This window comes from Arvicanthis niloticus, chromosome 2, assembly GCF_011762505.2.
Source record: "Arvicanthis niloticus isolate mArvNil1 chromosome 2, mArvNil1.pat.X, whole genome shotgun sequence".
NCBI lineage: Eukaryota > Metazoa > Chordata > Mammalia > Rodentia > Muridae > Arvicanthis > Arvicanthis niloticus.
Window position 1 is genome coordinate 138,899,881 of NC_047659.1, and position 23,878 is coordinate 138,923,758.

Below are 23,878 nucleotides of genomic sequence, written 5' to 3' on the forward strand. Positions count from 1 at the left end.
GTGATAGGTTGATACTGGAGGAAGTGAGTCAAGGGGGAGGGCCTTGAGACTTTACTGCTCAATCCCACTTCCTGTCTTTTCTCTGCTTCCGGACAGCAGACACGATGTTACCAGCCAACCTCACACTGTTGCTACATGACTCCTCCACCACCGTGGACTGTATCATGCCAAACTGTGATCAAAACAAACTCTTTCTCAAAGTCCTATTTTGATTCTCTCTGTTACTATGACAAACACCAGAACCAGAACCAACCTGGGGAGGAAGGGCCTTATTTTATCTTACAAATTAGAGTCCATAATCAGGAAGTCAGGGCAGGAGTCAAACAGGAACTTGGAGGCAGGAACTGATGCAGAGACTATGGAGGAGCTCACCTTCCTGGCTTGTTCCCCATGGCTTGCTCAGCTACTTTGTTTATACAACCCAGACCCTCCTGCATAGGGATGGCAATGCCCAGAGTGGACTTCTCCCTCCCATATCAATTAGTAAATAAGAGAATACCACACAAACATGGCCACAGACCAATCTGGTGGAGGCAATTTCTCAGTCGTGGTTTCTTCTTCCCAACTGTATCAAGTTAACGGGTGGCATTAACCATGATACTCTCTGAAGTTGCTTCTTGTGTTTGGTCACAGTGACAAAAGTCTAATATGGACAGCACAGTATCCTATCTCTGACTCTTGCAAGTCCTGTGTTGTCTTGGCCCACACCGTGTCAGCAAGCCACTCCACTGTGGACAGAGATAATCCTGCCACGGGTCTTCCCTACTGTGGTGGACTAAACCACCCCTGGGAACACGAGGCAAAATCAACTCTCTTTCCTTAAGTTTCTGTGACATATTTCTGTCACAACCATGAGACATGTAACAAACCACATGCCTGGGCTCAGAGCATCAGGAAGGGAAGGGGTGATATTTTCCACCAAAGTCTCTACAGCCATTATCAACATCAGATCAAAAGTTCATTTCTGGGCATTCACAAATGGCTGAGAACAGAGGGGCTGGAACAGCTCCTGGACTCCAATGTTCTGCTTGTCATGTGGCCAGAGAAGGCTAAGTCCCCCAAGCCCTGTGGAGCTCTTCTCCATATGAAAATCCAAACCAGGGTATCATGAATCAGAACAAGTGCAGCAGGCACTGGAAGGGGGTGGGGGGATGCCTCCTGCTCAGTCTCATTAATACCAAGGAAGCTAAAACTTGACTTCCATTCTGTTAGAAAGTTTCACCATGCCTTACAAATAAAAACTTTTAAATGAATTTTCAAATGGCTCCAAGCCTGCCCATCTTGGGCTTAAGACTTTGGAGAACACTGGTGGGAAATGTTGTTATTGTTTCCTTAAATGCATGCAAATTTGTACCTTTTGGCTCTCTCTGAAGAAACATGACAATTTGGAGCCTGAATTAGTCCTGAAGAGAAGCTGGTCCCCGAATGCCTTCTGTGGCCGCACCTGGGAGTTTAAGTACAGCTAGGCAACACGGGCACCCAGCACTCGGCAAGGCTGAGCCAAGCTCACTGCACAGCCGATTAAACCCACGGCAGAAAAAGTGTTTAAACTTTAATTAATCAGTCAATAAGGAAAATTGAGCTCTGTAGCACCAATGAAGCCTGCACCCCACTCACCACCCGGCCCCGTTCCACGTACATACACCACACACGCATCCCACACACAGATAATTCAATGGAGATGTGTTTCCTATAGTAACAGCTTGTGTTTGGGATACCATTAAGAATTTAATCAACAAAATAATTGGACTTTTTCCTGCAATTTCATGCCAATGAACACTGACAATCCGACCTCAGTGGTTGCAAGTCTCACGTCAGACTGAAAGGGCATCTGAAAAAAAAAGGGGGGGGGGCAAGAGACACCACTGTGTTAGCCTGACTTCACAAGGCTGGACGGCCCCTGGCATCGTGTCCAGCCTGGCTTCAGAATAGCTTCCGTTTACCTTGCATGACAGGATGATGTAATTCAACAGATATTTCTGACTACTTCTTAAAGGTAGAACGTCGGACTGGGTGGAACATAGATAGTACCAGCTGGGGAGACCCCGTGTATGGCTAGTCTGGGGTCTTACCCTTTGCTTTCTTTATTGGATATGAAGACACAATGAAGCATGACGTAAAGTCAGACACGGCAAGTGGCAGTGTTAGTTGGCATTCTGCTGCTGCGACAGAGCACCTGGGGGAATCAGATAAAAGGAAGAAGCATTTGTCTTGGTGACTGATGGTTTCAAAGGTTTGAGCCTGTGGCCCCTTGGCCCTGTTGCCTTTGGGCCCACAGGAAGTGGTGAGTCACATTGGGAGCTGACGCTGCCATAAAGCTGCTCACATAGAGATGGCCAGGAAGCAAAGCCGGAGACAGGAAGAGGACATGGTACCAGTACTGCCATCACTAGCATGCCCGTGTGACTTAACATTCTTTTTAACTTCCAAGATATCAGCAGCTCCCAAAAGTACTAGAGGCCAGCATCAGGGCCTTTAGTATGTGATATCTTTGGATAACAAGGGCTTTGGGTGTATGTGATAAGCTAGAAAATTCAGTCCAGGCCAGAGAAAAGCAGAATGATCCAGACCTTTCGAGCATAGGTGTGACCCAGCCTGTGTGTCACTGGCGTCATCTCAAGTAATGCTACACCGATCTCCCATCTCCCCCTCTTCTTCCTCCACCTCTCCCTTCCTCCTCCTCTTCTCCTTCATCCCCCTTACCCTCTTCCTCCCTTTCTTCTTCACTCTCCTCTTCTGTCAGGTGTTCAATCTCTCACAGGTACACGGCACCTCACAATATGTCACTCTCGGCTTTGTCACCCGAAGAAGACAGCTCAGATGCTCAAACCCACTTTAATCATTGTCTACCCATCAATCTTGTCTCCACACGATCATTTGGGTGGCTCTGCTTTGAACCTGCTCCAATTTGTCTACATCTTCCTGGGACTGAGTTGTCAAAAAGCACAACTGGGTTCCCTTCTGGAAGCTGCCTTTGCCCGGAGGGCTCACAATTCTCTGCAGGGCTGTGGCAGAGAGCACAGCTGCAAATGGTCAGTCTCCAGTTCCGAAGAAGCCATTTCTTGTGGGTCCAGAGCAGACCCACTTGGTATGTTTAGCCTCTGATGGTCAGGCTGCGGTATTAGAAAGTTTGTGATCGTATTACGTACTCCAGAGAGTCCCGTGCAGCTGTATTGATAGACGAATAGTTGCTTGTCCTCATGTCCACCTTGTGCGACTAGGCCCTCCTTCAGGAAAGGCAGGATGGGGGAGGAACACCTGCCCTGCCCACCTGCCTGCACTGAGCCACAGTCAGCCACCTGCAGCCTTTCGCGTGAGCGCCCTCTGCTGGCTGCATGCACTGCCGGCTGGCACACACTGGGAGCCAAACCTGTCTCTCACCCTAACAGACAGTTCTCTAGCTCTAGCCAGGGGAGACATTATTCCCATTTTAAAGACTAGATTACTGAGGCCTAGAGACATACTAATGCAGGGCAAAACCACTGCTGGAAGGGAGCAGCGTTGCCCTTATTAATCCCAACTGGACATCCCCATCTGGCTTCAGAGTCCCCAGAGCCTGGGACCTCAAATTTTAATGGCAGGAAGACAAGACCAAGTGTGCTGAGCCAGGGCTGTATCAGGAGTGGTGGGGACAGTGGTTGGCCCCTCCTGCTGCTTGGATGGGAAGCGGTGGCCTTCAGCTCTGCCCTGCCACGGCACACTTCTCGGACCACGTGACCCTGCTAGCTCGCACAATAAGCTCTGACTCATGTCCATCGCGTAAGGCTCGCAGAATCTTGTGGAATTACTGCTGTCTTCCTCCTCACCTTTCAGACCAACGGTGACAATAGCAGTTGCTGCAGTTGTGGTAGTAAAATGTAAAGGCTGAGGCTGAAGGAAGTTACGTAGTCAAATTCGCACTGGAAAGGAGACAGGCTTCCGTTGACCTTCTGTTGTTTGTCTCCGGCAGGCCACCGTCTTCCCCCAGGATCAAGGAGCTGCCCTTCCTTCCCTTCATGGGAAAATAAAGATGGGAAAGGCCAATGCGCATGCAGCACTTTGCAGATGTCTCTCTTCAGGTTCTTTCATGACATAGAGTTGTCTTTTGTTCTCTACAGACTGTGTTTTCTAAGTACTGTGTCTATAGGTTCAGGGCCTCCGAAATGTGAGTAGGGCACTTGCTTTGCATAGCTCTCAAGTCAATGTGTGTGTGTGTGTGTGTGTGTGTGTGTCTGTGTATCTGTATATGTGTGTGTATCTCTGTGTGTGTGTATCTATGTGTCTGTGTTGGGTGTAGGTGACTGGGTATGTGTGTATGTGTATATGTGTTGGGTATGGGTGTGCATGTGTTTCTCTCTGTGTTGGGTGTAGGTGAGTGTGTGTGTGTGTGTGTCTGTTTCTGTGTGTGCTGGGTGTAGGTGAGTGGGTATGGGTGGGTATGTGTGTGTGTCTCTGTGTGTATGTATCTGTGTGTGTGTGTGTATGTGGGTATGTGTGTATGTGTACAGTCAATCAGCTTTCTCAATCATGATTCAAATGGAGCATCAGGGAGTATAGAGTTGTATTAAGATCAAACTTGGGGCATTTGGTAAAGCGGTGGTTGAGTGTGCTCCGGAAACTTGGTTTGACACCCATAAAGCACTGTGTCATGGGGCCGGAGACACAGCTAGGTGACTAAAGCTCATATCTTGCAAGTGTTAGGACATGAGTTCCAATCCCCATAGCCCACCTGTAAACAATGGGTACGCAGGGGAAGTGGCTCATGGTTGTCTAAGCATGGAGACCAGAGATTAGTCCCTCAGCACTCACTTAAATGCTGGGCATTGCAGTATTCAGCTATAATACTCCCTGTGCTCAGGAGATGGAAACCTCTGCCCATCACACTCACACACACACACACACACACACACACACATACACACGGACCTATGCACAGTTGTACATGGCTACACAATATGGGGACACACACACATACTTTTCTAAAAATCTATATGAGCAACAATATGACAGTATTTATAATAAAATAAGCATGGTCAATAGTTGACAGTCATGAGCTTGAGTGTAAATACCCAAATTCCCATGTTTTAGTGCAAAATCCCAAACTCAGCCACGTTAGCCCGGTTTGTACACGGCAGGGTTTGCTGGACTCGGGCTGCAGCTCTTTCCTTTTCACAGGTCAGGTACCTAGTCATCTTTCTCAGCACATACTCTTTTGCATCCACCTTTTCTGAGCCCACAGATTACCAGTCATCTATACCATGTGTCAGTCTTTTCTTAAAGGATATGGCCTGGCGGCTGTGGTACAAGTTTGTAACCCTGGAGGCTAAGACGGGAGAATCATAAATTCTAAGCCCACCTGAGCTATGGAATAAGACCTTGTCTCCAAAGGCCAACATATAAAAGAAAAGGAAAAAGAAAATGAATTATGTCTTATCAAAAGTGAGAAACACTTAAAGAAGTGTCAATCAGACGGGAGAGAGCCACCTCCTCTGTGACATGAAGGCCACCCACATTAACGGGATGGGGAGACTTTCCGAGTTTCCACTGGGCACCCAAGCTCTCTCCTGCCCCAGTTTGGACACTGTCCCAAGACAGTTTGGTGTACGTTAGTCTCTGATATGGGCTTGCTGGTGTAAACATCACTCAGTGGGACACACTGTCAAACTCAAGGCAAGGCGTAGGAAGGAGAGACATGGTTTGCTCTGCCCAGGCCCCACAGTGAGCAGCTGTTTCCTATGGAAGCCGGCTATCATCCGGGAAGCTTCCTCTGTATCAGCAGAAGACCAATCTTCCATCTCTCCTTTGGCCCAAAATTTCCAAGTAAATACAAAGTCTATTTAAATTGCTGAATCCAACCTGCCAAAAGCTGGCATCTCCTTCATACATCTGTATTCTCCCCTCTAAGGTATGTGTGTGTGCGCACACATGTGTGCATATGTGTGTGTTCAGCTCCTCCAAGCCAAGCTGGGGGTGCATGTGGACTCAGAATTGACCCAAGGTTAGATGGACACCTCTGATATGCTTATAGCCTTTTGTTTTTATTTATTCATTATTTGTTCATTTTTATTGTTATTTTATTTGAGTATTATGCATGCATATACATACACACATATATATATATATATATATATACATATATATATATATATATATATATATATATATATATATATATATATACATACATATCCGCCATGTGCCCTCAGAGGCCAAAAGAGAGGGTAGAATCCACTAGAACTGGAGTTACTTGCATCCGTGAGATTTGCTGCTGGGAACCAAACCTGGCCCCTCTGCAAAAGCAGCAGATCCTTTGCCCACTAAACTTCCAGCTCAGTGACTTCTGATTTTAAAAAAGACAACACTGAGTAATGTTCAGAAGATAGTCAGGGATAGACACGGGGGTCACACCCACATGGCTTAGAAGGCTGAGGTGCCTGGGACAAGAAAACCAATCCTCTCTAAAGCGAGCAGCATGCAGAAGACCAGCCCTGACCTGTTGATGAGATTGATGAGATTGCAAAGTTTCTTCATTTTCTTTCCTTTCTTTTTTTTTTTAAATTTGTAAATTCATTTTACATCTTAGCCATAAAGTACAGGACCACCATGCTACTGCAATCTACTGACCCAGAGAAACTGAGTAGTAAGGAGACCCCAAGGGAGGATACGTGAATCGCACTCAGAAGAGGAAAATGGTCTTGGAGGTGGATGGAGAGAGGGAATTGGGTAGGAGACAGGGTGAGGAGGGGAATGGGATGGTGATCAGGGGTGGGGTGTGAGGAGAGGGGGAGAGGAGCAGGCTGGGAGTGAGAATGGAAATCAGGGCGGGGGGGCGAGAATCTCTGGGTGATTCATTTTCAAGGCTATGCCCACTTAACACTTTACACCAGGGAGTGAACATGCACCCAGCCCTGGGAGTGTCGTCTGGCAAGAATGTGGGGTCCTGTATTATAGAATCCTCAGATTAATGAGCATCTGTGAGGCTGTTCTTTCCATTGTTGGCAACTGTACTTAAAAAATAAATATCTTGACCCAGGGTTGGTGGTATTTGCCTTTAATCCCAGCACTCAGGCAGCAGAGGCAGAGGCAGGAGAATCTCTGTGAATTTGAGGCTAACCTGATCTATAGTCAGTCCCAGAAGAGCCAGGGTTATGAAGTGAAACAGTGGCTCAGAAATATAAAATGCCTTAGGGCTGAAGAGATGGCTCAGTCTCTTCACTGAGGAAACGTGTCTATTGAGCAAGGGTGGGGCCTGAGTGTGGTTCCTAGCAACTGCTTTAAAAAGAAGCTCACTGACCATCCAGCACAGCCAATGGTGGTCTCCAGTTCAGTGAGAACCCAGGCTCTCAATTTGAATAAATAAATAAATAAATAAATAAATAAATAAATAAATGTATGTATGTATTAGAGAAAGATATCTAACTTTAACCTATGGATTCCACATGTGCATTCATGGACAGGCGTGTGCACACACAAATGTGTAGAGCCCACACACACAGCACGCACACAGACACTTTATAGGTATGTACAGGGACCACCTACACTGGAAGAGTATTTGTGGCATCTTCTGGATTCGTGGGAGATGCTCTGCCTTCCTTGTCTCTGACCAGACTATGGAATCGTGAACAGAGAGAGAGCAGAGCTTTTGTGTCTGAGCCGTAAGGGTGAGGACTCTGGCTGCCAAAGGCTCGTTACCAGGTCTAGTTCAATGTCAACCCCTTCCATGTGTGCAGAGCGCACCAAACACTTAGATCTCCGCCGTAACCATGAATAGGTAGACTGGAAGGTTAAGGGTATCCTCGTGATCTCTTGCTTTTGTGCCCCCTCCTAAACATGTTGGAGAGCAACACCATTCTGTAAAAACAATATGACCCCATTTCTAAAGCAATATCCATGCTAAGCCAGTCAGCTGTTAAATATATCCAGCAGTTTGCATTATGATGAAGCTAAGCCAGAATTTCAATTATTTTCTGGACACATTTAAAATTATAATACTTTACTGGGTTCTCGTTAGAGTTCATCCAGATTACTCAAACCGTCGCATCAATCTCTTGCAACTGCTAATGCCTTGCAGATGCGCAAAGTTAGGCAAAATAAGCGAGTGGCCAGGGTAATGACCTTCATGCTGACACTGCTTCGAGGCATCTCTGTCCCTATGCATTCCGATGGCTTATGGTCAGTGCGAGCCTCCACCACCCATGACATGTAGGTAGCAAGAAATAAGAAGTCTGCTCCCCCAGCTTCCAGGAAAACGCTCGGCTGTGTGCAGATATTCCCAGCAGTCTGTCCATTCCACAGATTTTACTTCTTCTGCCAAATGACTTTTGAGAAGATAGCCTTCACACACCCAAAGACGGCATTGCTATTTTAACACCATCTTGGTCATGGCTACAAGAAATCTGTGTTAACCTCAGCATTTCCACCCATCCACCACAACCAGCTTCCCCTCCCGTGCCTTGCCCCAGATCAGAGGGGCAAGGCTCGAGGAGAGGGTTCAGAGAGTAGAAGTGCTCACCACGCAGCACTGATGACCGCAATCGGGGCCTCGTGAAAGCCAGACACAGCGACACACTCTCCAGTAATCCCAGTGCTTACTGAGAGAGAGATAGATGGTAGTTAGAGACAGAAGACTCGCACCTTGTGTGTCAGCTAGCCTGGTATGCATAGGAGTGAACAAGAGGCCCCATCCCAAACAAGGTGGTAGAGAAGAATCAACAGCAGACGTCATCCCCTGACTTCCACCCATATGCGTGCGGCAAAGGCATGTGCATGCACGACTGTGTACTCACACACACATGCACACACACATACACACATACATACACACACATACACACATACATACACACACATACACACACATACACATGCACACACACATGTGCACACACATGCACACACACATACACACACATACACACACATACACATGCACACACACATACATACATACATACATACAAGCACACACACATACACACACTTATATACACACAATTTAACATGTTTTTAAAGAATAAGTCCATTTGCTGGGATTTATCTCTGTCCCCACCAGCCCCCCACCTTGAGCTGTGGGTCTTCCTGAAGAAGGCCTGCTCCCTGAAGCCCTTGGCACCCACAGGACTTTTGCACGCTCTTCAAAAAGCGTGGAAGACTGTTTATCATGTGAAGTGTGCCTTTGTCTGGGCTTGACTGCCTGCCCCACGAACCCTTTTCCTTTTTCAAGATCTTTTGTCGTCTCAAGTTGCCCTCGCAGTGACAGAATAGATATAAGAAAATAAGAAATTTTCTTTTCAGTATTTTTTTTCTTAATACCTTGAATTGCATTTTCCGGAAAAAAGAGCCATTGGATATAAACTCTAATCAATGAAAATGAAGTAAAACTAGGGAAGTCCTTCCTTCCATCAAACAAGCAACAAAGGGGCTCTGAAGTCACAGGAGCCAGTGGCTCCTGGGGGACAGGACAGCTCAGAGAGTTAACCCCTTCACCACCACACAAACTTCTGCTAGTGGGTGTTGATCTAGAGAGCTCAGTTAGTCAGAAACATCTATCTGAGGACACTCTATCATTAGTCGGCTGAGCAGGATTACAACCATGAGAGGACTCGATCCCATGGGTGACACTAAACATCGTTTCAACATGAGTGACTGTTTCATATTTTAAGACAATCTAAATGTTTCATAATTGCTTGGGCTATGTAGTGAATTCCGGGATAGTCTAAGTTCTGAAGAGACACTGTCTGAAAAGGCCAATGTAGAGCTGAGCATGTTACGGCAAACCTGAAACCTCAGTTCTCTGAAAGCAGAGGCAGAAGGATTGCTATATAGCCTGGTCTAGCCTGGTCTATATCACAGGTTCCAGGACAGCCAAGGCTACATGGAAATACTCTATCTCAAAGCAAACAAACACTGTGTGTGTGTGTGTGTGTGTGTGTGTGTGTGTGTGTGTGTGTGTGTGTGTGTGTGTGTTTGTGTATATATGTATAGAATATATGTAATATATATATATATATATATATATATATATATATATATATATATATGATGAATATGCTGAAGAAAGCAAACACCCTCAAAAGTTTATGTACTGTATTCCTAGAACTTTCTTGTCATGGGAAAAAATAGATATTAAAAACACACAAAGGCCGTTCTGGAGAAAGTAGGAAAGCATGTGGCCAGAGAGGATTCCCGGAGATGGAACGGCTCTGCACACAAATGCGATGCCAATGGTGACAGTCTACATATGGGATGAAGACTAAACGCACATTCACATGCATAGACAGGGTTCCTGAGATCTGCGTAGGTGGGCGGGTGGTATGGAGTCCACTTGCCAGCTGTGATTTTACTCCTGGTTATCCTGCAGGATGCTGCCCTTGGGTGCAACCGGGCAGAGAGAGGGTACCCAAGCTCACCCTGCATCCGTTTTTAAAGCCGTGTGAGAATCTACAACTGTCTCGAGAGAAAAAGTTTAAAAATACATATGACAGGCACGTCACATCCAAAGTGTTTTGAATATAATTTCTTAGGATAAAGGGAGAGGAACAAATGCCGTGATAATCCATTATTCAAAGGGAAAATGCTAAGTTAGAATACATATGAGAGTGTGCATATGAGAGCAAACCTCGGCACAGCACAGAAGCCAAGGCGTGGAAAAACCTGCCTTTGTGATCAGGTGGCTCGGGATGAGGCAGAGGTGGCCAGCATCGAATCTCAGTGACCAGCTGAGTGCACCTTGGGCAACTTACCTCACACCTCAGTTTCCCTGTCTACAAAATAAGATAGTACAGCATTCGTTCATGATGTCTGAAGCCATGTTAGAATATGTGGAGAATGCCAGTGCTTTCTTTATGGGTGGTATTGTTAGAATTTGTGTACTTGGTTTTGTAAAAAAAAAAAAAAAAAAAAAAAAAAAAAAAAAAACTGGGAATAGTTAATTATTCACAGGATCACAGGATGCCTTAAATGTGGGTCACTGTGTTAGTTATTTCTGTGACAAAAAAAAAAATGCTTGAGACTATAGCTTAATGGGAGGAATCATTTGAGCTCAGTTTGGCAGATTTTCATTTGCTGTGGTGGGACCGTGTGATGGAGGGCAGCATCCTCTTGTCTGGTTGTCAGGGCACAAAAGAGAGGAATAGGGGGGGTGAGACCAGTGTAACCTCCAAAGACCCGACCTCAGATGCCCTCAGGATCCCTGTCTTAGTTAGGGTTTTACTGCTGTGAACAGACACCATGAGCAAGGCAACTCTTATAAAAACACCATTTAATTGAAGCTGGCTTACAGGTTCAGAGGTTCAGTCCATTATCATGAAGATGGGAGCATGGCAGCATCCAGGAAGGCATGGTTCAGGAGGAGCTGAGAGTTCTACATCTTCATCTGAAGGCTGTTAGCAGAACAGGCTTCCAGACAATTGGGATGAGGGTCTTATAACCCACACCCACAGGGCCACACCTACTCCGACAGGGCCACACCTTCTAATAGTGCCACTCCCTGGGCCGTGCACGTACACACCATCACAGTAACCTCAGCAGTAACCCACCTCCTCCTCAGCTTCCACAGCCTTCCAAAATTGTGCCATCAGCTGGGGACAGAGCTTTTAACCTAGGGGTGGGGTTGAGACTGAGCATTCCAGGTTCAAACCATAATAGCCATCAAGTTTTCCCTGGACAGCATCAAAGAATAAACATATGTGCCCTGCGTTGCGACTTCCCAGTTCTACAGATGAAGCCAACAGGTTGGCCACATCCCAATGTGATTTTACCCACAGGCAGTGGGTCTGACTTGGCTTGTGACCATCAGATGCGGAGCCCTGGCTTAAATGTATTTGGTCTTCTGACCTTTCAGGGTCAGGAAAGACCACCGAAGGCTGCCCCGCTGTGCCTTTTCTTTCCTTTGTCTTTCTGCTCACCTTCTCCCTTGCTTGGAGTCCACTCCATTATGAAGCCAACCAGAGGTTAAGTCGGAATCCACTTGCTGATTGTCCCACAGCATGTAGTTTTATTGATGGCACCCCTTCACAGCTCTCCTGGGCCTTGTACATAGTAGGCTTTCAATAAATATTGAGTGATGGATTGATTAAATCCATGATTGATTGACGATGGGCCCATTAGCAATGGAGAGCTGAATCCTGACAGACATTAACAGAAACAAGAAGACCAGTTCCTCTGATGGCCTCACCCCCGAGCGCCGGGAGAAAAGCTTGCCGACACCCATGCAGATGCACATCGATTCAAAGCATGTACTTTAATAACTATTATATCATTTATTCCTTCTGACCCTCAGCACACCACTGGGGGAGGAGGGGTCTCTCGGAGCTTGCCTTTGATGGTTAAGGGAATGGAAACCCAGGGAGATCAAGCACTCCCCCTAAGGTTGCAGGACGTGTGACCTGGCAGGTGTCGGACATCAACCCATTTGTCCTACTTACAGACACAAGTCACTGACCCCTGATGTTGCACGAGCCAGCTGAGAAATGTTTAACAAAGGGGAACCAGGTCTGACTGCTACAGCAGTAACATTTCAACTCCGAAGGATAATGCAGGAAGAGAGGCTGTGCTCAGCCATTCGCTTTTAGATCATGCAGTCTGGAAGGGAAACTTTTCATTATGTGAGTACTTAAACTATAATCCCACTCACACCGAAGTGTATGGGAGTCTCTAAACCCATAATATGCAGTAAAGATATGTAGATGATGTAAAGGATGAATGCACGTACTTGACAGAGCATATGCAGACGGTTGTATAATTGGGGGAAGCCTCCGGGGCTAAGTGAAACTCGATTCTTTGGGTTGGGTTGTAAAATGTTAATACATCTGAATCTGCTTCCTTGGGATGGGATGCCACAGGCTGGTGCAGACCTCAGTGCTCACAGGTCTTAAAAACAACCTGATTCTCTCTCTCTCTCTCTCCCTCTCTCCCTCCCTCTCTCTCTCTCTCTCCCTCCCTCCCTCCCTCCCTCCCTCCCTTTCCCTCTCTCCCTCCTCCCTCTCTCCCTCTCCCTCTCTCCTCTTTCTCCCTCTCTCCCTCTCCCCCTCTCTCCTCTCTCTCTCCCTCTCCCTCTCTCCCTCCCTCTCTCCCTCTCTTTCTCCCTCCCTCTCTCCCTCTCTCCCTCTCTCCCTCTCTCCCTCTCTCCCTCTCTCCCTCTCTCCCCTCTTCCTCTCTCCCCTCTCCCTTTCTCCCTCTCTCCCTCTCTCCCTCTCTGCCTCCCTCTCTCTCCCTCTCTCCCTCTCTGCCTCCCTCCCTCTCCCTCTCTCCCTCTCTCCCTCTTTCTCCCTCTCTATCCCTCTCTACCCCTCTCCCTCTCTCTCCCTCTCTTCCTCCCTCTCCCTCTCGCCTCTCTCTCTTCTTCCCTCTCTCCTCTCTCCTCTCTCTCCTCTCTCTCCCTCCTCTTTCTCCCTCTCTCATCTCTCTCTTCCTCCCTCTCCCTCTCTCCTCTCTGTCTCTCTCTCTCATCTCCCTCTCCCCCTCCCCCTCCACCCCCTCTCCCTTTTTTCCTCTCTCTTTCCCTCCCCTGACTTTCCTCTCCTCACTGCCTTAGCTTCTAACTTCATTCTTGCCAGCCCTACACCAGCTCTCTCTCCTTCTCCACCCACGCCCTCTATATTCGGCATCCAAAAAGCCAGCAAACTATCCAAACAAAACTAGTCCTACCCAGATCTTTCCCTTGAGGTGTTAGTGATCTGCTCCTGCTTCCTGGATGTTTTTCTCGTATCTTTAATTTGGGGCTTCAAATAGATGTCAGTAGTTGAGCCGTTGCCTAACATACACAAGGCTCTGGGTTCTACATAAATAAATGATTACAATAATTATACATTTTCTTTAAAGATGGTGTGTTTGCTTCCTTGCTTTCTCCTTGTTTCCTCCCCAAATCATTCCCCTTTCTCCTTTGCAGATGATGAGACTGGGGTTTTCACACTGCCCTCGTAATCATGTGTATACACACACACACACACACACACACACGCACACGCACACGCACACGCACACACACACACACACGCACACAGAGGCACCAGAGCCACACACCCCATGAGGTCACGAGGACTTTGGGGCTAAGTCTAAGATTTGGGTCTCAGCTTTGCCCTCCTCTGACAATAATTTTGGACAATGTCCCTTTATCTATAAAGAAAGACACTTTAAACACTTCCCCTGAACGGGCCAAACGGGGTACGGTACCCAAAACTCGGAGAGCAGGGACTGCTGCTGTCATGGAACGGATGTTCGGTGCACAGCCATGGCCTCCTCTCTCCTCCTGCCTCCCTAGTCATGGCAAGACCTCTGTCTACAGAGGACCCGGCCTTGTGACTTTAGAAGCTTTTTAATAGATGTGGGTGAAGTCAGGGAGCAGCTGGCAACTTGGGACACTGGATTAACAAAGAAGTTGTGATGATTTGAGGCTCAAGGGATATGAGCTGCTTTAAGATGAGAAACAGAAACCCCAGTGGTATTGGTATGTGGGTCTGGAGACTTCTTTGTTGTGGGGGCTCCCTGTGTGTACATGGAAAGATATTCAGGGACCTACTTCACCTGTCCCCGCCAGACACCTGCAAAGTCCTCCCCGGGGCTTTTCTCACCTCATCTGAGAGAAAGATGCTCACAGAGACAACCAATTCCCAGGAGGCAATAGTCACCCCTGCTGAGATTTGGATCTTGTGGGGTCTGAAGCCACCTTCCAAGGTGAACTTATACAAACACTGGTGTGACTTCTTTTCCCCAGAATTGAAGCTTCCTCCAAGAATTAGGAGAATTTGGGGTCGCGAATTTATATGTCAGCGTAGAAAACACAATTTGCTTTGCATGCACAACTTCCTGCCCCAACAAAGGACTTTGGAAAAGAAATTGCTGACCTCATACCTTCTTATTGAATAATGTTTTTTGCAAGCTCTAGGCCTTACAGAAGAGCCAGGCACACAGTGCAGCCGATGATATAATGAAGAATGCACGAGTCAGGTTATCGGCACATTCCTAGGAAACACTTCAAAGTTCTTGGGTATTTTTTTTTTTTAGCATCAAAACAAATAAGGGTCAGTGGGTCTCCCTTATGGCCTCTGTCTATTTATAATTATATTTTATATAAACACATTTTGTAGCCGTGGCAAAGGCTTCATGGGCGCACGGTGGCAAGTGTTCTTCAAAACTGCCTTTAATTATTCATTTTGCTCTGCAATATTTTATCTTCCTTTTCATAAATGTTAATCTTTATTATTGCTTTCCTGAAGGGGGAGGGGGAGGGAAATACACACGCACGCAGTCACACCTGCTATTAAGTAGTCTCTCAGGGCGACGTGGATGAATTTGGTGAGTGGTTTAATTGTCTCCTGTCTGCAGTTTTATACGGTTTCTATCAAACCGAAGGGTGGTTTTGTTTTTTGTTTTTTGTTTTTTTTCAGGCGCTGCTTATTTTAAGTGTACAAAACCCCTGTGTGTAACTCCATTGGCTGCCCTACAGCATTGCAATCTACCATTTCCCCGGGGCTCTCGTGAAATATTGATGGGGCCCTTGCTTTTGTGGCTTCCTGTGATACAGTAAGCATTTGTTTCATGTTAGCTAGGCTTGGATGCATCTGTTCAGACCTACCTCAGCAGTGACTTCGAAGGGAGCAAGCAGGACTGTAGCCATATTTTTCCTCATTTTTTTCCATCTTTTTTTTTCTTTTTCTTTTAAAACAAACCACAGTGTTGAAGGTTTACCACCATACTCATTTTCTAAAAGTCATTTTTGAAAAAGTTCAAATCTCGGGTTCCCAGGTACCAAACAAACTACCAATATTTATGGCGGCACATGCTTGTGACGATCACATGTCACTTTAGGTGGTTTGATGAGGACATAGCCCTGTCTGGCAACACGTATGTGCATACATGTGGCATGCACATGTACACACACAGGGTGGGGGAGGAGCCTGGTTTTGTGGAATTGCCGGCATCCCACAAACAGATGAGAAAATTCACTTCAGACACACCTGTTTCCAGATGTTGAACTCCTTCTGTTGAACTTCCCAGCACTTGAGATCAGGGCACCAGGGTTTGTATTGGTCCATGGTCTCTGCTCAGGCTGTGGAGCTATCTGTGGATATATTTTTAAATAGCCTTGTAGCAATCTGGTGATCTCCAATACAGGTATCCTGACCTTGCCTGGACTCACACCATGGGACTGGTGCGTGCTTGCTATGGAGGGTTTCCCTGGGCCTTGAAGGAAGTTGGCTAGCATGTCCCAGGTCTAGATGCTAGTTAGTATTAACTCCCTCCCCAATGGTGACAGCTAGACTGTCTCCAGACATTTCCACATGTGCCCCAAGGGCCAAGGGGCCAGGGGGCATAACTGCCCCCTCTCCTGATTGAGAACCTAGAGTCTAAGCATCCCAGTGTTTACCTCCCGAACAATATAAAAGCATTGGTCACTCCAGTGTCTCAGGCAACGTGACAACAGGTGGCTCGAGATGACCATCTCAGAGCATAATCTGTTGTCTGCATGCGTGTGGACTCACATGTTTGTGGAGATGCCTGTTCGCGTGTGTGCCTGTGTGTGTGGAGGCTAGAGAGCCATGTTGAGAGACCTTCCTGATCACTCTCCATTTCATTAGCTGAGGCAGCGTCTCTCACTGAACTCGGAGTTCAGCCATTTGACTTGTCTAGCTAAGTAGCTTTTTCTGGTATCCCATCTCTGCCTCCTGGATGCTGGGACAGCATTTGGAATGCCACATCCCCTTCTGAGGATCCAAACTCCAGTCCTCCCACTGGGCCATCTCCCCAGCCCAGACCAACACAGTCTCTGAACTGATGGTCCAGCACAGCCTTGACCCACTCTCAAGAGTGCAGACACTGTGGGTACCTTTGTTTTTAAGAAGGAGCAAACAGAGCAGCAACATACTGAAGTGTGAAGCCTTCGGGGCCAGCAAAAAGGGCTTGACCATAGTGGTGCCAAGGCTTTGTAAGTTCTGCCTATGGGGGCTCCTCACTAAACTGTAAAGAGCAATCCCCAGAGTGACATCAATAATTTCCCTCACAGGGTCTCAGCTTGCCCACAAAGTCACACACACACACACACACACACACACACACACACACACACACGACGTAGGCCCTGGATTTTCCTTAGCCATGGACTTAATGCTTACTGCTAGAGTATACGGCAGAGAGTCGACCTGACCCCACAGATGATGGGGTGACCTAACCCCACAGATGACGGAGTGCTCACCGGCTTCACACATTGTAATCATATCTAATTAGCTCACCTGCAACTTTCTAATCTCCACAAGGTCAGAACACCTATGTCTCCTGGTTTTGTGTTTCTGAAGCCCAGCATGGGACACACAGTATGCCTTTGGCTTTTCAAAGAAATGCTCCATTATTTAATTAAGGGGCTAGAAGCACCTCCCCAAGGCCTGCCCCCTTCCCACTATACCGAAAGCCGCTTCCCTTTTCCATATTTCTTTCTTACAATCTGGATGGAAGAGATGGGAGTGGGGCCCCCAGAACAAGGTCATCACAGAGAAATTCACCCGCACTTTGTCATCCTGATGACCCCCATCCCACAGAAACCCTAGAACGGATGCTGTCCCTTGTGTACTTATCTGAGGAAGCCCTCTCCATGCTGTGCTAACAGCAACTGCACGCAGATCCTATGTGCACTGGGGCCCGAGAACAGTGAGAAAAACTCACGCCTCTGATTGGATGCTTCCCCTGACTGCCAGTCTTCATGTATTATTTGTGGAATTGTGGCTTTCTTTATTTCTTGCTTCTCTCCTTCTTTTCTTCCCTCTGTTCGTTCTCTCTCTCTCTCTCTCTCTCTCTCTCTCTCTCTCTCTCTCTCTCACATACATACACATACATACACACAAGCATAATACACATACATACACACACATACACACATACATACATACACACATACACACATACATACATACACACATACACACATACATACATACACATATATACACACATACATATACACATACACACAAACACATACATACACACACACATACATACACATGCATATACACAAACACATACATACACACAGAGACATACACACACACATACATACACACATGTACACACACACTTGCCAAATGGCCTCTAGAAAGCACATCTGCACCTGGCACAAGCGGAAATGAACAAGCTTCTGATACTCACTGGAAGGACATCCTTTATTCTCTCTCTCTCTCTCTCTCTCTCTCTCTCTCTCTCTCTCTCTCTCTCTCTCTCTCTCTGTTTCCCTCGCTCCTTCCCTCCCTCAGTTGACACAGAGTGTGCTGTCCTCCACAAGCAGGCAGAAAGAGGCAGCCATGGTGATACTCACCTGTAATCCCAGCACCACAGAGACACGAGCGGGAAGATCACGAGTTGTAGACCAGCCTGAACTACACAAGGAGATCCTGCCTCAACAAATAACAGCAAAACAGACTGAAAGGGGGCACACTGGTGCTCAAGACAGGAGTGGGGATGAAATCAATCAAAGAAGAGATAGTTGTGAGGCACCCCTGCTAGGCCAGCCCTTGGGAGGCTGAAGAGGGAGTTTAAAGTCATCCTTGGCTCCATAGAAAGTTCAAGGTCAGACTGGGCTACCTGGAACCCTACCTCAGACCAAAAATAAAAAATATAAAGTAGCTTCAAATTCTTCAAATAACCATGGAGCATAAAAGTTAATTGCCAAAAGTAAATCCAGGGTTTGAGGGCCAACTTCACAGTTCCCAGTGCAGGGAAAGCTGTGCCTTTTGCCTGCTGCTTTTCCTTCCTTGAGGGAACAAGAGTGCATGCCAAAGATTCGGTGGCAACCTCTGTTTGCCTCTGCTGTCAGAGGATCTGGGGTTGAAAGAGGTGATTTTCCAAGTACCCGACTTCCCACACATCTGCTGCTTATTTATACTTAACTAAAGCAGCATAAACAGTTGAGGGATATCACTCACGCAGTGACGGCATCCCTGACATCCCACATATACAAATCACCAGGTGTCTGTCTACCTAGCTCTTGTACATCAATCCAGACGGCCTTCGGGGACAATCTACAGAAGAGTGATCTGACAGTGGATGGATGGGTTTGTGGAAAGAGGGGATTGTGGAAGGGCCGCTCCTCCTGGGTTGTCTACAGAGCCAGCTTTGAGGTGGTCATTACAAGAGATGGGCTTACCGCACCACACAAAGGCTGTGAGCCACCACGTGGTCGCTGGCAACTGAACCCAGGTCCTGTGCAAGAGCAGCAAGTGTTCTTAACAGCTGAGCCATCTCTCCAGCCCATTACTGAGCATGACTTAATGCCTGGCAGGTGTCCCTTCTGTAGTCTTAAAAGGTTCTTAAGCCAAACATGCCTGTACTCCCAGCACTTGAAAGGCTGAGGAAGGCAGACTGTCATGTGTTCAAGGTCCATCTACTCTACGTGTAGTGAGTTCTAGGTCACTCCAGGCTATGGAGTGAGACTTTGACTCTAAATAAATAATCAAATAATTAAAACAGTTACTTGGCCGGCAAGAGATAGTTGAGCTGGCAGACATTCCTCACTTCCTCACTGGCTCGTTCTCTGTCAGCCTCTGCCAGGTGATGTAGGAAACACGCTGACTCTTGACTGACTCTCAGACGAGGCAACAAAGGCCCGTCATCTGAAAGCCCCATGAATTAAGCAAGAACACAGCGTTCATTTACATACAGACGATGTGTGCTTCACCACAATCATCGTTGGGCAAGCTCTCAACCCAAGCATTCTCACCTCTATTTATCCACTCGACAGTTACAGTACTCCGTCTCTTCTAAGAAGCCACTCGGTAAGCTCTGGTACTTATATCCTACACCACGAAGAAAGGAAAACATTTCTAATTAAAACCATGACATACTGTTCTCCTCTTATCACTGAGAATTTATTTCATACTTACTGAAAAAGTCTTTTGGATGTAGCTTTTAAAAGATCTTTATAATGCAGTGTTTATAGAAAACAGAAAGATAAGCAAAATAAATTAGTGAAGGCATTCTGGAAATAGCCCAACTGCCCCCTGGCAGCCACTTTAAGATATCATTGATTATATGATTTACTTTAATTTCTGGGATGTGGAAATCTGAAAGGAAGGCCTTGAAATAAGTGAAATGACATTTTGGAAGTATGTATTGCGTTCTAGGCTTTCTGGTGGAGGCTATTATCACAGCCACGCATAACGTACTAGTCGCTCCGTGTGGCATTTAAATGGCCGCATCAAACAACTGTTTGAGGACCATGGTGGTTCGTGTCCATTGTCTAGTTGGTGGTATTTAGAGTCACTAAGAAGCACACCTCTGGTGCATCAGTAAGGATGACTGTCAAGAGTTTAACTGAGGGAGGAAACTATCCTGACTGTGGAGAAATGAACAGAGTACCAGTGTTCATATCCCTCCGCTTCCTGACGGCAGGCCACCTTAGCTTCTCACTGCCTCCAGCATGTGGGACTATGCAACCTGTGATCCAATACAAACCTGTCAGTGCCTTGAGTTGCTTTCTGACAGGCACTCATCATAGCAATGGCCAAAGCCACTAATACAATAGCCTCTTTGATGAGCACCCCAGAGCAAAGCCTGTGAATCGAGAATAGAGGGAATCCTGGCCTAGGACAGAATAAACCTCCAGGGAGATCTTTATGCCAAAACTAGAAGGGAGACTAAGATATAGACAAAGAGTGGGGGGGAAACCTATAGTGTTTTCTCATTCAATCCTCTCAGGCCATATTGGGTCACTGCTCTAACGATCCCCATTTCTCAGAGGAAGTAGGATGCAAAGAACAGAAGGTTCTTGCCCAAGAGCACACAGCTCATCCATAGCGAAGGTGGAGGCTTTGTCATCTCCAGTGAGAAGGGGAGCTACTTGCTCAAATAGGCAGGCTTAGTTCTTGCTAAGGCAGGGGTGGGTGGGGCTCGAGCATAAATCCAGGTACCATCGGGGTCTTGGTACAAAGGGAAGTTATTTACATCATAAATATCCCACTTCCAGATCCTCATCTAGAGACACAGAAGGACACAATGTAAAAATGCATCAGACTTCTCTCCCAAGCAATGAAATAGTTATCAGATGCCTGTCCTAAGGAACTCCAATAAACACATTCAATAGCCCTGGTTACATATCACTCATATTCCAGGAACTACTGCCAGAAACAAAACCCTGAGAAGAAGTAGTGACCCATCAGCCTAGAAACACCCATAGAAGCACAGCTAAAGGTATGTCTCCTAGGTGGTTTTGAAAGCCATCTACTTTTATACTATTGGAGAAAAACTAAGAGGCCAAGTTGGTAAAGATAAAAAAAAAAAATCCAAGGAGAGAAACAGATCAGCTAAGTAACATGCAAAGGACTCTGGTTACCCTACTGAGAAAACTAGAAAACTGATAGTTATTAACTCAAGTTAATTTTACAGGTCAATGGGTTTCACTCTGACATTTATACACACACACACACATACCACATACAAATACACACACACACACATACACACACACATATACACACATACACACATACATACACCACATTACAAACACACATACACACACATGCCTCCCCTTAACCTCTTGAACAGAGACCCAATATCCATAATATATAGAGTTTAACAATAGAACAAGTGGTCCAGTCAACAAATAGGTGACTCAAGGACACACAGTCAAATGAGCAGAAGAGTGCTCACCAGCAGGCTCTACCAAGGAAAGTCAAACCAAACCAAGGCTGAGATCCTTGAAATGGCATCCTCCCACTGTCAGAACAGCCATTAACCAGATAGCCAAACCCTGGCAGTGTTGGTGAGGGTATGGAGGGTCAGGAGGGCTTACACACGGTTGATGAGATTGGAGATTTGGAGATGAGCACAGAGAGTTCTCCAACCAGAAGGACTTGAAGCTCAGTTTTCTAAACTCTGAGCAAGAGGGATGCCATTGGAGGATCTTGAGCAGGGACATGTCACCTGATGGCCAACAGTGTTAAGAAGTGACCGTATGGAAGAGCACGGTGGTCAATGGGGATGAAGTCCAGTGGGGAATGCAGAGCGACCTGTAGAGTGATAGACGGACTAAGTTAACAAGATTCGCCCACCTATTTAAAACAGCTAGAAGGGAAGAAATTGAAAGCTGCCAACACAAAGAAACGACCAGCATTAGAAGTTAGGGGCTGCTGACGACCAGGAATTCCTCATCACATGTTCTCCGTACGCATGTCAAATGGCTCATCACACCTTGTGTATGTGCAACAAGTACACATGTCTTCAAAATTTAAAAAGAGCTAAAACCCCACTGTAAGAAATAAGCAATCAACGGTGCGTAGCAAGGGTGTGGTGGGCACCAGAGGAGATGAAGAGGACAACAGGCCCAAGGAAAACAGTTGGCACTTTGACCTCCCCCACAGGGCACAGCTCACACTCACCTCCCCCACAGGGCACAGCTCACAGTCACCTCCCCCACAGGGCACAGCTCACACTCACCTTCCCCACAGGGCACAGCTCACAGTCACCTCCCCCACAGGGCACATCTCACACCTCCCCACACAGGGTACAGCTCACACTCACCTCCCCCACAGGGCACAGCTCACACTCACCTCCCCCACAGGGCACAGCTCACACTCACCTCCCCCACAGGGCACATCTCACACCTCCCCACACAGGGCACAGCTCACAGTCACCTCCCCCAGAGGGCACAGCTCACACTCACCTCCCCCACAGGACACAGCTCACACTCACCCACCCCTGTAGTACACAGCTCACGCTCACCTGCCTCCAGGGTACAGAGCAGGGTCCAGTGGAAAGGAATGCTGAAAAGTTGACCACACTCTGCACAGCTGCGCAGGATATTGGTCCAGGGAGCCATGAGCTCTCTTCAAAGCTGAATTCTACCAGATTCTGGATCTGGGGTCATGGGAAATTTAACTTCTGGAAGACTAAGATTGTTCATCCTTGAAACTAGAACAAATGATGCTGTGCTCACCACCGGAGTGTGGTGAGATACAAAAAGATAAAATGCGTAGAGCACTCATTAACCGGTACTATGAAAAGGACATGGCCCATCTAATGAAGTCATGTGATCTGAGCTATCCTCACAGCAGTACTGGGTTAGACAGGGGTTTCAAAACCTAGACTTCTAGCTGGCTTCAATAGAACAGAGTCTACCAGATGTGGGTCCAAATCACACCCAGCTGAACAATGGAAGAAGTCGCCAAACCAAAATGAGAACCCCATAATTCTCTGGGTTTCACTCCCCACCCTGGGTCACAGAATGGAGCTCAGTTTGTTCGGACAGGATAATATTGAGTAGACATGGATGCCTCTGTGGGGGGAAGGTCTTTCCTATACATAGGAAAAGTAGAGATGGGGTAAAGCCACGCCCTCATCTGGGAAGGGTGAGCTCATTTGTAAGTGACTTGTGAAGGCACGTGTCATCTTCCTGATCAGCAATAGCGAGGCTGCAGCTTCAGGAACTAATGTGATCCATCATGTTATTATGTATTTAGGGGCTTTTGGAAAACGCTGTTATTCACTCAACCAACTGCGTATAAAGACTATTTAAAGCAGATTTTTGACCCAGTAGACTGTACCAGCTCCATCGATCCTCTCAATGGGCGTGTGGGGACTCTTAAATATGCAGATTATTGACACGATAGACTCTGAGCTCTGGAAAAAAACTGCTCTAGACATTGGAGTCACAAGGGGATGATATGTCTCTCAAAAGCATTTCCAAGGCAGACCCACGCATACAGTAAGCTCTGTAGCGCATGTACCTGTGGAGGGAGGAGACTTTGGAACAGGGTTCTGGTCTCTAGAAGGGGGAGTTTCTTCTGAGTACTACTTGGTACTGCTTGTTTGGGTCTGTGAATACAAAATCTTCCAGTAGTCTGCGAAATGTCTCTAAATGCCACCAAGAGCCTCAGCTTCGTGGTTCAGTTTTTGAAACAGAGTCTTGTGCAGC

The 23,878-nt window shown here is 46.8% G+C and overlaps 1 protein-coding gene across 7 annotated transcripts in view; it reads left to right on the forward strand.

Annotated features, from left to right (window-relative positions):
• Tshz2 (teashirt zinc finger homeobox 2) overlaps positions 1-23,878 on the forward strand; it is a 441,921-nt gene that overhangs the window by 213,363 nt on the left and 204,680 nt on the right. The window contains exon 1 of one of the 7 annotated variants that reach the window (XM_076930297.1): positions 19,618-19,739. The exons of the other annotated variants lie outside the window; for them this stretch is intronic. The gene's annotated coding sequence lies outside the window, so the exon portion shown is untranslated. Of the gene's footprint in view, positions 1-19,617; positions 19,740-23,878 lie in introns of those variants that run through there. 7 annotated transcript variants of the gene reach the window in all.